Below are 14,314 nucleotides of genomic sequence, written 5' to 3' on the forward strand. Positions count from 1 at the left end.
TTATTTGAGTTTGACGTGAAGTAAGACCAGTAAATGCAATACAAGCTAAAAGCTGTTGTCTCGTGTTCTTTCTCTACCTACAAGACATGCCTCTGGAAAACAAAGTAGTGAGACTATGCACAGAAGGACTGAAAGCACACAGGGCCTGGCTCGAAGACAGTGCTACAGAAGGCTTTTCTACATGTCTCCATAGCCATCTGTGTCTGACCGACCTTGATGATGGGGCCGTGGTAGGGAGGGGAGGTCTCTGTGGAACACCATTAGGATAATCAATGAGGCAGGAATCTGATTAAGGAGAGTGCTTTCTCTGAGGAGAGTGAGACGGAACACAGAGCGAGGATGTGTGTGTGTGTGTGTGTGTGTGTGTGTGTGTGTGTGTGTGTGTGTGTGTGTGTGTGTGTGTGTGTGTGTGTGTGTGTGTGTGTGTGTGTGTGTGTGTTAGATAGAGAGAGACAGAGTGGGGGGGGGGGGGGGGGGGTTGATCATGTGGAGGGAGAAGTCAGTGCAGAGAGAAGGAGAGATGATGCAGTCAAAAAGCAACCAAAGATATTCCTCAAAAAATCTGTAGGTCTTTGTGCAGTTCATATTTTGTGTTTACTTAATGTTTTTACAAGGCTGAAATGGATTCTCATGACATAAATGCCAAGGCCAATACTGAACACACAGATACATTAGAGATTGACTAAGTTTTTGTCAAACACGAGCTAAGTTTACCACCATCTCTAAACATCCCTCATCTCCCCCAATTAACCGGGGAGATTAATAGCATTTCCTGCCTTCTTCGGGAGAGAATGGAGATACAAGCAGTGACCGCTCATCTTTCAACTGTTTAATTTATTTGCCATGTAGTGTAGTCTCACAGCATTGTCAGTCAATATGCAGTTCTTTGTAAAATGATCAGACAAACTACTGCAGGTTACCAAGGTTGGGGCCAATTCCCTTTAAATTCCAGTAAATTCAGAAAGTAAACCAAATTACAATTCCAAATGTTCCTAAATGAAAAGCATTTCAGATCATTTGAATTTCAGCGTACTTCCTGAATTGTCTGGAATTGAAAGACAACTGACCTCAACCCTGCAGGATACTGTACATATCCTGATTACAAGTATAGAGAACGTAGCACTGCCATTTTCACCTGAACCGAGATGATGATCTCTCCCTATTGTTATGACAGATCAAAAAATGAAGCTTGCTTTTTCTGTTGAATTAAATTACTATTTTTGTCTAACCACTTATATATCAATAAAGATACATGATTTACACCAGACTTTACCACTGTGCTGATTGAATGGGTCAAAGTTCAACCCAATGCTATGTGAATTGCAGCCAGTACAGCTGTATTATAGATTAGTCACCCGGGGTAAACAGATTAGTCACCCGGGGTAAACAGATTAGTCACCCGGGGTAAACAGAGGCCGTTTCATTTTCTTTGAATGAATTTGCATCATAAAGAAGAAACCAACATGTTCACTTTTCCTTGAAAACCATTCAAACCTACACATTGTAAATAATGACATTGCTCCATAGGCCGATGTTACTCCATAATAAACACTGACTAATGATGCGAAACACCGTAAATGAAAGAGAAGAGTGCTTGAGCTATTGGTCATTAGGGATAGAGATTTGAGTCATGCTGCTTCAATGTGTGAGTGAGTTTGTAATGAAAGTAAACATTGTCAACCGTGTTTCTTTGCCTCCGTAGATTACAACAAACAATGGAAAATCTGGGAGTGGAAGAGGATCCAGAGTTGTAGCTACAGTGAGATTAACTCCATCGAGCATGCATTTTAGTATAGGTTTAGTCCTAATCTCAGGACACCGGTCATATTCATTTGGTTTTCACAGCATGTGACCTGACCTGCTACGATTATGATAACCTCAGTAATGTTTCTACTCTTGTTATTTCCCTGCTGAAAAGGGACACTCAAATTATGCTATTAGTCTCACAATGTACTATAATGACCTAGGCCTATAAGGTTAGCTACCTGAGAGATGACCACTCTCAAATTGACGGGCAATGCCACACAAGAAAAATGTGAACGTTTAGGAGCATAGAACCCTGTAATTCTTAGGTCCCATGAAACCAAGTAAACATGTTGATCAAATATTTAATTATTGCTGAAGTGTTTTGCTTTCGCCTACATAGATGATGATGAAGAAGAAGACTAGACCCAATTTTTCTCAGTGTAATAATTAATATGCTATATTTCAAATACTAGAATAAAACTGTTTTCAAAGCCTTGGTTAGAGTATTTGTCGATGGCGAATATATGTTGATTTGGGTAAAACAGAAATATCAACGTTGTTCACATTTCTTCTTATTACACTTCTGATGACGTAGAGACTGCCAGTAATTCAGATGACTTCCAGTTCAGCTGTTCAGTTGGGGTTATTTCTTCTCCCGCTGCAAGGTCATGCTTGTACATGCAATTTTCCCTACAAACGGAGGGAGTGTGTTATACACGGAACAGCCTCCGTGTCGAGCGCAATAAACACTACGCCCACAACCTCCCTTTAGCGTTAATCCCGCCTTCTTGCAATATCCTACACAAAGATTGGACGAAATTGTGTACTCGTCATCTGTTGCATCCTAGGTATGTCAATCAACGCTTTCTTGAAGTTTGCCTGCACTCCGGGTGGAATTGGACAACTAGCTGTCAGTGTGTATAGTATTGCGACATTGAAGTAGGCCAACGTTACTGTAGTTCCGATTGTTAGAAATACAGTTTGGTTAAAAGTTCTCGATTGTCCTGTACAATAAGACATTTCGTTCTGGTGGTTTAAGCCTGGTGTCTGGCTACGATTTGACGGGATCATTTTTCTGACACACTTTCTCGTGGACAGCGGGGTGAGTAGGCGGTCGCAGAACCCTTTGCTTTCTATTCTTTATACATCATATTGTGGTTGGGCCATGAGAGTAAAGTTCTAAAAATGTGTTACACAACACATTGTAGTTGTGTGTGTGGTGGGCGAGCAGGATCAATGTATTATCAGATTGAGGATACACTGCCAATCGGTGAATCTCACTCGACACAAAGTAACTGGAGCTACGTCCTCCATGTTATTATTACATAAGTCGCCAAAAGTTTAATCACACTGTTTCGCAAATAGATTAGGCCTACCAATCGCTGCAGCGGTTGTTGGTTCTACGTTTGCTTTCAAAGGATAGCATACGCCGACCGTTTATGCCTAATTATTGTGATGATTTGCTGGCCATTTCTTCAAAGATGATATTGCACATTTTCTGAAGTTGCAAGTGCAACCATGATGGGATGCTGACTTCGGTCAAAGCCACATCCAATGGTGCAGGTTGTGATGACCACTCTCATGTGGGCATGTCACGGCCATTTGATCCATCAAACGGTGCTTGGGAAAGTCATCACGTGAACCATGCGTGCCTCCAGGTTTGCAACAACCAATCTACAGTTTGAGGGATTACAAACACACACAACCAGTGGCGTGTATTAATGGATGCCAAGGGAAGCCCAAAAATGAAAAATAATAAAACATGTATTTCGTCTGTTTCATAATTGTCCTACGCTCAGCCTCTTGCGAATTGAATCTAACAGGAAGAATGCATCAGAGCGATCAAAACATTCTGGCCTCGCTTGACAAAAAAAGTATAATCAATTAGCCAATCAGCGATGAGCTCAACTGTGAATGGGACTGGCGCACCAAAACAAGTGTAATGGGAAGCCACGTTGGATTAGGAATCACTCCTATCAAATCCCATAAGTCATTGACTGAAAAACTTGAATTGTTGCATATCGTTGGGTTGTTGTCCTCCTGTGGTTAGTCAGCAAGCTAAAATTGACCCTTGCCTAAATTAGCCATGGATGGAGATAGGGATTTGGACTTGTGGTTTTACTTCATTCTCAGCACTGGCCAATGATGATTATGCTGATTCTGATCCAACTATTAATTCATACATTGTTGTGCCCCTGGCCTTAGAGGATGGAAACTCAATATGTAGCTAGATGTAGAAGGTTAATGTTAACTAGCTAACGTTGCCCATGAATGGAAGTTAGGCTAGGGAGCAAGCATTTTAGCCAGGTAGCCTAAAATAAAAGCGTGTTCTGTATGACAGTGATGGACTGTTTCGTCAACATGAAAGAGAGGAGGATGGCATTGGCGTTTATCTTCAAGGGTGGGGTGAGTCAAAAAAAAAAAATCTACTTGCACGAAGGCGTGCTCTCTCACACACACAGAAATCAGAACCATGGACAGCCACATCATATTTAGCTTACGTTGATTGGACTAAATTGTTTTTGGTATATTTTAGTTGTCACTGATGTTGAAATGGTGCTGGAATAGTGGAGGAAGCTACTGTTTTCTTTGTGATTTGCAGTAACTCTGTGGTTTTAAATCAATAGTTGTTTAGTGGTCTGAAAATGTCAGAAACATTAACTTGCTTGACCATGCTGTAAGTCATGTAGCTGTTTGTTACATGCAATATGCTTTGTGGACTTCACTGGACAGAGGTAGCTATCCGGTTTTGTGATAAAACAAAGGTGTGGTTGAATTTATTCTGCCACTGTGTCTTCTATTGTCTCGGCTTTTGGGCCTACAGTACCAGTCAAAAGTTTGGACACCTACTCATTCCAGGGTTTTTCTTTATTTTTACTATTTTCTACAATAATAGTAAAGACATCAAAACGATGAAATAACACACATCGAATCATGTAGTAACCACAAAAGTGTTAAACAAATCAAAATATATTTGAGATTCTTCAAAGTAGTCACCCTTTGCCTTGATGACAGCTTTGCACACTCTGGCCCCTGCGGGCCCCTTTTTCTTGATGATGGGCAGCAGCACATGTAAGTGACTATAAAACTGCAAGGTTGTCGCTGATGTTGATCCTTACTTGTCCCATGCTCTACTGACACTGCACCAGGATACACTTACTGGAATAAAGTAATACATTTTCCTGGAATCTCTTCCTCAAATAATGTTTCCATTGTCCAATGTTCTTGTTTCAGCTTTTGCGGTGCTTTTATGATAACTGAAAGGTGTTTCCTGAATATTTTATGTCTAAATATCATAGTTTAAATTGCTGTGTTTTTTTCTTTTTTACCTGGGCCCAGATTATCTAAACATTTGATCCAGAACAAAATTATCCTGTGTTGTGTTCCCTGTTTAAAAATACAATATTTCAACCAAATGTTATGGCATCATATAACATGATCTGTGTTGTAGCATATGATGTGGTTAGAGATTTGTTTCCATTGTCTCTTAAAACTACATCCAAAAATGAGGACGGACCACAACGGAAGGGGGAGCAAAACACAGGATCATTTTGATCTGGAAAAACTGCGCCGTGGTGACTGAAAAGAAAAGCAACTGCTTACTGCATTGAGTCAGACGTTGATATTGTAGTGAGGTGTAGAAATGTGTTATACTTACTCCCTGCCTGAGTTAGAGAAATATGGGGTTTAACAGTTCACTGCACAACAATAGTACAATGACAACGCTGGTTTTTAGAAAGCCACAGTAACATTATTATTTCTGTTACATAGAAAGCACTAGGCCCAGGCCTAGTTATGTACAGGGCAAGAGGATGTGGCTGCTTTCATGGCCCTCATGACTGACGCTTTCTAGTAAAATTGTTATCTTTAGCTGAACAATGCAGACTAGGTTCCTTGAAAGGCTGATCCCACCTCCCGTACACAATGTACAGTGTACAGTACACCACACTCTTTTAGACAGTGTTTAGACATGCAACAAATGTTTTTATGGTGTAGCCTACCCATAGTGGCTGCAGAGAGATACTGGTGATTTTAAATGAGTGCTGCCTTGCTGCAGTACAGAATGTTTGTTTCCTGTTCTTGAGACCTACAGTTCTCTCAACACAGGCTCAGTGAAAGTCAGTTCATGTTGACTTGCTTCTGTAGGTCAAGGCTGTATAGATCTCCAGGTCTGTCTGGTGTTGTGCCACTGTTCACAAAGCTGTGTTGTTAACCCTGGTGGAGCTCTGTGCTTCTGTGGCTCTCTGTGGTCTGCCTGTGCATTCCACCCCACTCTGTAATGTGAATTATGGGACAAGTGCTGCACAGACAAAAGCTCTGCTCTTTTCAGTTGTGTATGTAGAACTATAGCGAAGCCAGCAATCTTTATAGGTACTGGTAATGCCCACTTTGGATATGATATGAATCAAGTGGTGTCCTTTTCATTCTCTGAGTGTGACTGAGTAAAAAAGAGAGAGGACCCACCATCTCGGATCGTTCTGAAAGCATTTCTGTAGTTAGTAAAAGATACGATTTAGCATTTCTAAAAAATAATTTTGTTAAAGTATAATTTGATCTCTGAAAATTTAAGCAATTTTTTTGCACCCAAATTGGCTTTTTTTTTTTTTTTTTTTTCAAGATTCAGATAATAGTCAAATATAGTACCCAACACCAAACTTCTTCCTACCAATGAGTAAGACATGAGAAATCCCCCCAAAATTGCAAAAAGCTACCCATGGATGCAGGGTCCGGTTGAACAAAGGAAGTTTCTGCTTTTTAATATTTCATCTATCTTGTCACCTATATTTTATGGGTTTTGACTGGGTTGTCACCTGTTGCCAAAGAGTTGTCTGTTTTGAGGTACTGTAAATTACAAGCTTAGCTGTTGATTGACTAACATGGGATCCATTTAAGCCCATGCACTTTGTATGACTTGAGAAACTCCAGTAAGAGGAAGTTGAAAGAAAACAACAAGTAATTGAATGGGAAGGTGACAGTTTGAGTTTTGACACATGATGATGAGTCAGCTCAGCTGCTTTGCATTGTGGTTTGAGTCTAGTTTTTGTACGTAGCACGATCTCATACCAGGGGTGTATTCTAGAGGTCGAACTATTTTATTTTTCAATACCGATACCGATTATTGGAGGACCAAAAAAAGCCGATACCGATTAATCGGCTGATTACATTTTTTAAAAATAATAATATTTATATATATACAGTGGGGAGAACAAGTATTTGATACACTGCCGATTTTGCAGGTTTTCCTACTTACAAAGCATGTAGACGTCTGTCATTTTTATCATAGGTACACTTCAACTGTGAGAGACGGAATCTAAAACAAAAATCCAGAAAATCACATTGTATGATTTTTAAGTAATTAATTTGCATTTTATTGCATGACATAAGTATTTGATCACCTACCAACCAGTAAGAATTCCGGCTCTCACAGACCTGTTAGTTTTTCTTTAAGAAGCCCTCCTGTTCTCCACTCATTACCTGTATTAACTGCACCTGTTTGAACTCGTTACCTGTATAAAAGACACCTGTCCACACACTCAATCAAACAGACTCCAACCTCTCCACAATGGCCAAGACCAGAGAGCTGTGTAAGGACATCAGGGATAAGATTGTAGACCTGCACAAGGCTGGGATGGGCTACAGGACAATAGGCAAGCAGCTTGGTGAGAAGGCAACAACTGTTGGCGCAATTATTAGAAAATGGAAGAAGTTCAAGATGACGGTCAATCACCCTCGGTCTGGGGCTCCATGCAAGATCTTACCTCGTGGGGCATCAATGATCATGAGGAATGTGAGGGATCAGCCAAGAACTACACGGCAGGACCTGGTCAATGACCTGAAGAGAGCTGGGACCACAGCCTCAAAGAAAACCATTAGTAACACACTACGCCGTCATGGATTAAAATCCTGCAGCGCACGCAAGGTCCCCCTGCTCAAGCCAGCGCATGTCCAGGCCCGTCTGAAGTTTGCCAATGACCATCTGGATGATCCAGAGGAGGAATGGGAGAAGGTCATGTGGTCTGATGAGACAAAAATAGAGCTTTTTGGTCTAAACTCCACTCGCCGTGTTTGGAGGAAGAAGAAGGATGAGTACAACCCCAAGAACACCATCCCAACCGTGAAGCATGGAGGTGGAAACATCATTCTTTGGGGATGCTTTTCTGCAAAGGGGACAGGACGACTGCACCGTATTGAGGGGAGGATGGATGGGGCCATGTATCGCGAGATCTTGGCCAACAACCTCCTTCTCTCAGTAAGAGCATTGAAGATGGGTCGTGGCTGGGTCTTCCAGCATGACAACAACCCAAAACACACAGCCAGGGCAACTAAGGAGTGGCTCCGTAAGAAGCATCTCAAGGTCCTGGAGTGGCCTAGCCAGTCTCCAGACCTGAACCCAATAGAAAATCTTTGGAGGGAACTGAAAGTCCGTATTGCCCAGCGACAGCCCCGAAACCTGAAGGATCTGGAGAAGGTCTGTATGGAGGAGTGGGCCAAAATCCCTGCTGCAGTGTGTGCAAACCTGGTCAAGAACTACAGGAAACGTACGATCTCTGTAATTGCAAACAAAGGTTTCTGTACCAAATATTAAGTTCTGCTTTTCTGATGTATCAAATACTTATGTCATGCAATAAAATGCAAATTAATTACTTAAAAATCATACAATGTGATTTTCTGGATTTTTGTTTTAGATTCTGTCTCTCACAGTTGAAGTGTACCTATGATAAAAATTACAGACCTCTACATGCTTTGTAAGTAGGAAAACCTGCAAAATCAGCAGTGTATCAAATACTTGTTCTCCCCACTGTATATATATATATATATTGGGGGTGTCTTGCTAATTGCCTATAATTTCCACCTTTTGTCTATTCCATTTGCACAACAGCATGTGAAATTTATTGTCAATCAGTGTTGCTTCCTAAGTGGACAGTTTGATTTCACAGAAGTGTGATTGACTTGGAGTTACATTGTGTTGTTTAAGTGTTCCCTTTATTGAGGGCAACAACCCAGCAGCAGGACCGCTACCTCCGCCTTTGTGCAAGGAGGAGCACTGCCAGAGCCCTGCAAAATGACCTCCAGCAGGCCACAAATGTGCATGTGTCAGCATATGGTCTCACAAGGGGTCTGAGGATCTCATCTCGGTACCTAATGGCAGTCAGGCTACCTCTGGCGAGCACATGGAGGGCTGTGCGGCCCCACAAAGAAATGCCACCCCACACCATGACTGACCCACCGCCAAACCGGTCATGCTGGAGGATATTGCAGGCAGCAGAACGTTCTCCACGGCGTCTCCAGACTGTCACGTCTGTCACATGTGCTCATGTGCTCAGTGTGAACCTGCTTTCATCTGTGCTCAGTGTGAACCTGCTTTCATCTGTGAAGAGCACAGGGCGCCAGTGGCGAATTTGCCAATCTTGGTGTTCTCTGGCAAATGCTCAAAAAAATAAAGGGAACACTAAAATAACACATCCTAGATCTGAATGAATGAAATATTCTTATTAAATACTTTTTTCTTTACATAGTTGAATGTGCTGACAACAAAATCACACAAATTATCAATGCAAATCAAATTTATCAACCCATGGAGGTCTGGATTTGGAGTCACACTCAAAATTAAAGTGGAAAACCACACTACAGGCTGATCCAACTTTGATGTAATGTCCTTAAAACAAGTCAAAATGAGGCTCAGTAGTGTGTGTGGCCTCCACGTGCCTGTATGACCTCCCTACAACGCCTGGGCATGCTCCTGATGAGGTGGCGGATGGTCTCCTGAGGGATCTCCTCCCAGACCTGGACTAAAGCATCCGCCAACTCCTGGACAGTCTGTGGTGCAACGTGGCGTTGGTGGATGGAGCGAGACATGATGTCCCAGATGTGCTCAATTGGATTCAGGTCTGGGGAACGGGCGGGCCAGTCCATAGCATCAATGCCTTCCTCTTGCAGGAACTGCTGACACACTCCAGCCACATGAGGTCTAGCATTGTCTTGCATTAGGAGGAACCCAGGGCCAACCGCACCAGCATATGGTCTCACAAGGGGTCTGAGGATCTCATCTCGGTACCTAATGGCAGTCAGGCTACCTCTGGCGAGCACATGGAGGGCTGTGCGGCCACCCAAAGAAATGCCACCCCACCGGTCATGCTGGAGGATGTTGCAGGCAGCAGAACGTTCTCCACGGCGTTTCCAGACTCTGTCACGTCTGTCACATGTGCTCATGTGCTCAGTGTGAACCTGCTTTCATCTGTGAAGAGCACAGGGCACCAGTGGTGAATTTGCCAATCTTGGTGTTCTCTGGCAAATGCCAAACGTCCTGCACGGTGTTGGGCTGTAAGCACAACCCCCACCTGTGGACGTCGGGCCCTCATACCACCCTCATGGAGTCTGTTTCTGACCGTTTGAGCAGACACATGCACATTTGTGGCCTGCTGGAGGTCATTTTGCAGGGCTCCTCCTGCTCCTCCTTGCACAAAGGCGGAGGTAACGGTCCTGCTGCTGGGTTGTTGCCCTCCTACGGCCTCCTCCACGTCTCCTGATGTACTGGCCTGTCTCCTGGTAGCGCCTCCATGCTCTGGACACTACGCTGACAGACACAGCAAACCTTCTTGCCACAGCTCGCATTGATGTGCCGTCCTGGATGAGCTGCACTACCTGAGCCACTTGTGTGGGTTGTAGACTCCGTCTCATGCTACCACTAGAGTGAAAGCACCGCCAGCATTCAAAAGTGACCAAAACATCAGCCAGGAAGCATAGGAACTGAGAAGTGGTCTGTGGTCACCACCTGCAGAACCACTCCTTTATTGGGGGTGTCTTGCTAATTGCCTATAATTTCCACCTGTTGTCTATTCCATTTGCACAACAGCATGTGAAATGTATTGTCAATCAGTGTTGCTTCCTAAGTGGACAGTTTGATTTCACAGAAGTGTGATTGACTTGGAGTTACATTGTGTTGTTTAAGTGTTCCCTTTATTTTTTTGAGCAGTGTATATATATTTGTAATAATGACAATTACAACAATACTGAATGAACACTTTTATTTTAACTTAATATATTACAGCAATAAAATACATTTAGTCTCAAATAATGAAACATGTTCTATTTGGTTTAAATAATGCAAAAACAAAGTGTTGGAGAAGAAAATAAAGTGCAATATTTGCCATGTAAAAAAGCTAACGTTTAAGTTCCTTGCTCAGAACATGAGAACATATGAAAGCTGGTGGTTCCTTTTAACATGAGTCTTCAATATTCCCAGGTAAGAAGTTTTAGGTTGTAGTTATTATAGGAATTATAGGACTATTTCTCTCTATACCATTTTTATTTCATATACCTTTGACTATTGGATGTTATAGGCACTATAGTATTGCCAGCCTAATCTCGGGAGTTGATAGGCTTGAAGTCATAAACAGCGCAATGCTTGAAGCACAGCGAAGAGCTGCTAGCAAATGCAGGAAAGTGCTGTTTGAATGAATGCTTACGAGCCTGCTGCTGCCTACCACCGCTCAGTCAGACTGCTCTATCAAATCATAGACTTAATTATAATATAATAACACACAGAAATACGAGCCTTAGGTCATTTAATATGATCAAATCCGGAAAGTATAATTTCGAAAACAAAACGTTTATTCTTTCAGTGAAATGCGGAAACGTTCTGTATTTTAACTGCTGCATATACCCTGACTCTGCTTGCACAGGACGCAAGAGAAGTGACACAATTTCCCTAGTTAAAATAAATTCATGTTGCAGGCAATATTAACTAAATATACAGGTTTAAAAATATATACGTGTGTATAGATTTTTAAAAAGGCATTGGCGTTTATGGTTAGGTACACTGGTGCAGCGACAGTGCTTTTTTTCGCGAATGCGAAATGCTTCACCCGTTTGGTGAAGTAGGCTGTGATTCGATGATAAATTAATAGGCACCACATCGATTTATATGCAACGCAGGACAAGCTAGATACACAAGTAATATCATCAAACATGTGTAGTTAACTAGTGATTATGTTAAGATTGATTGTTTTTTATTACTTTGGCTCCTTGCTGCACTCGCGTAACAGATAGTCAGCCTGCCACGCAGTCTCCTCGTGGAGTGCAATGTAATCGGCCATAATTGGTGTCCAAAAATGCCGATTTACCGATTCGTTATGAGAACTTGAAATCGGCCCTAATTAAATCGGTCAACCTCTAGTGTATTCATTATGCCTTGCAATGGAAGCCATTTACCGTTTAAGAACCAAACGGAAGCAAACCAAACAAAACGTTTTTGCAACAGAATTAGCGTAATGAATACACCCCAGGCAGGGTGATGCACCTGTTTCCATCAGTGTAGTGAAAGAGGAAAGGGAAGGTGACATGTCTAACATGTGAAATGAGTAGGGGTGCCCTCTAACTTTCCTAGCTTTCCTTTTCTCAAATAACCTTGTAATGTAGTGGACCCTCACAGCAGAGTTTAGTAGAGCCCAGGGACAACATGTCACTATAGCCTAAGCTCTCTCGAAATGAGCAAGCCCTTGAGCAGGTATTCATCCAATATGAATATGTCACTCCATAATCAATACATCTCAATAGTTTAAACATCAATGGCCAATACATAATATATTTTAACATATCAGGACACACATAGGAAAACGCCCCTCAACATAGAACATACTAATTACTGAGCATGCAAACCTGCTCGGTATATATGCAGACGTGACCGACCCGGTCGCGCTAGTCTGAACCCGCGGTGGTGAGTTCAGAGCCCTATACTACGTATCTGGTTTGAGGAGTTAGCGAGAACTTTGGTCAACTAAGTTCAACTCGGGAGAACCAGTACCACGAAAGTGGCTCACCTTTTAAATCAGGCGCAGTGCTGTGAAAAAGTATTTGTCCCCTTTCTAATTCTCTACGTTTGCATATTTTTGATACTGAATGTTATCAGATCTTCAACCAAATCCTAATATTAGATAAAGGGAACCTGAGTGAACAAATAACAACAATTACACATTTAATTTATTTCATAAACAAAGGTGTGCAACAGCCAATGCTTCTGTGTGAAAATGTAATTGCCCCCTTACACTCAATAACTGTTTGTGCCACCTTTTAACTGCAATGACTCCAACCAAGCACTTGCTGTAGTTGTTGATCAGTCTCTCACGTTGCTGTGGAGGAATTTTGTCCCACTCTTCCATGCAGAACTGCTGTAACTCAGCGACATTTGTGGGTTTTCAAGCATGAACTGCTCATTTCAAGTCCTGCCACAACATCTCAATTGGGATTAGGTCTGGATTAGGCCATTTCAAAACTTAAAATTTGTAGCTTTTTAGCCATCTTCATGTAGACTTGATTGTGTGTTTTGGATCATTGTCTTGCTGCATGACCCAGCTGCGCTTCAGCTTCAGCTCACAGACACTTATACTTTGACTCATCTGTCCACAGAACATTCTTCCAAGAGTCTTGATGATCAACCAGATGCTTTTGGAAAACTTGAGTCAACTTTTTGGATGAGTCCCATTTATGTCTGGTGAAAACCAAACACTGCCTTCCACAGTAAGAACCTCAACCTCATGTGGTTTGGGATGCTTTGCTGCCTCAGCACTTGGACGACTTGCCTTAATAGAAGGAACCATGAATTCTGCTCTGTATCAGAGAATTCTACAGGAGAATGTCCATCCGTCTGTAAGCTGAAGCGCAGCTGGGTCATGCAGCAAGACAATGGTCCAAAACACACAATCAAGTCTACATGAAAAGGGTTAAAAAGTTTTGGAATAGTCAAAGTCCAGACCTAATCCCAATTGAGATGTTGTGGCAGGGTTTGAAAACTCACAAATGTCGCTGAGTTAAAGCAGTTCTGTGTGTAAAAAATAAAAAACAAATAGTAATATTCAAATGTCTATCACATGACACATTTAGTAATGACAGAATGCATTTAAAACTTCACGCACAGTAATACTTTTGAATGACTTCAAGGGATACTTTGTCAATGTATCTTCTTCTCCAGAGTCAGATGAACTCGTGGATACCATTATTATGTCTCTGCATGCAGTTTGAAGGAAGTTGCTAACTAGCTGTAGCACAATTGATAACTAGCGTTAGCGCAAGGACTGGAAGTCTGTGGATATCTGCTAGAGAGCATTGGCTGCAGGCTGTCTTCAGTCGTCAGTTGGATGGTGTTTCCTCCGACACATTGGTGCAGCTGGCTTCCGGGATAAGCGGGCGGGTAGGGGGCAGCATTGGGAATTTTAGATGAAAAGCGTGCCCAAATTAAACTGCCTGCTACTCAGCCATAAAAGCTAGAATATGCATATAATTAGTAGTTTTGGATAGAAAACACTCTGACGTTTCTAAAACTGTTTGAATGATGTCTGTGAGTATAACAGAGAAAAAAATCCAACCAGGAAGTGGGAAATCTGAGGTTTGTAGTTTTTCAACTCTTTGCCTATCGAATACACAGTGTCTATGGGGTCATATTGCACTTCCTAAGGCTTCCACTAGATGTCAACAGTCTTTAGAACCTTGTTTGATGCTTCTACTGTGAAGTGGGGGCGAATGAGAGGGGAATGAGTCAGAGGTCTGCCAGAGAGCCATGAGCAGACCACGT

General features: G+C 42.1%; 1 protein-coding gene across 7 annotated transcripts in view; it reads left to right on the plus strand.

Annotated features, from left to right (window-relative positions):
• Nucleotides 1-2,616: 2,616 nt before the first annotated feature.
• Nucleotides 2,617-14,314, plus strand: part of LOC139578629 (signal transducer and activator of transcription 3) — a 29,889-nt gene continuing 18,191 nt past the window's right edge. For 4 of the 7 annotated variants that reach the window (XM_071406501.1, XM_071406537.1, XM_071406517.1 and 1 more), the window contains exon 1: nt 2,618-2,848. The gene's annotated coding sequence lies outside the window, so the exon portion shown is untranslated. Of the gene's footprint in view, nt 2,849-14,314 lie in introns of all 7 variants that reach the window. The other 3 variants (XM_071406492.1, XM_071406527.1, XM_071406509.1) reach the window with 1 other exon arrangement.

Source organism: Salvelinus alpinus, chromosome 1, assembly GCF_045679555.1.
Source record: "Salvelinus alpinus chromosome 1, SLU_Salpinus.1, whole genome shotgun sequence".
Classification (NCBI taxonomy): domain Eukaryota; kingdom Metazoa; phylum Chordata; class Actinopteri; order Salmoniformes; family Salmonidae; genus Salvelinus; species Salvelinus alpinus.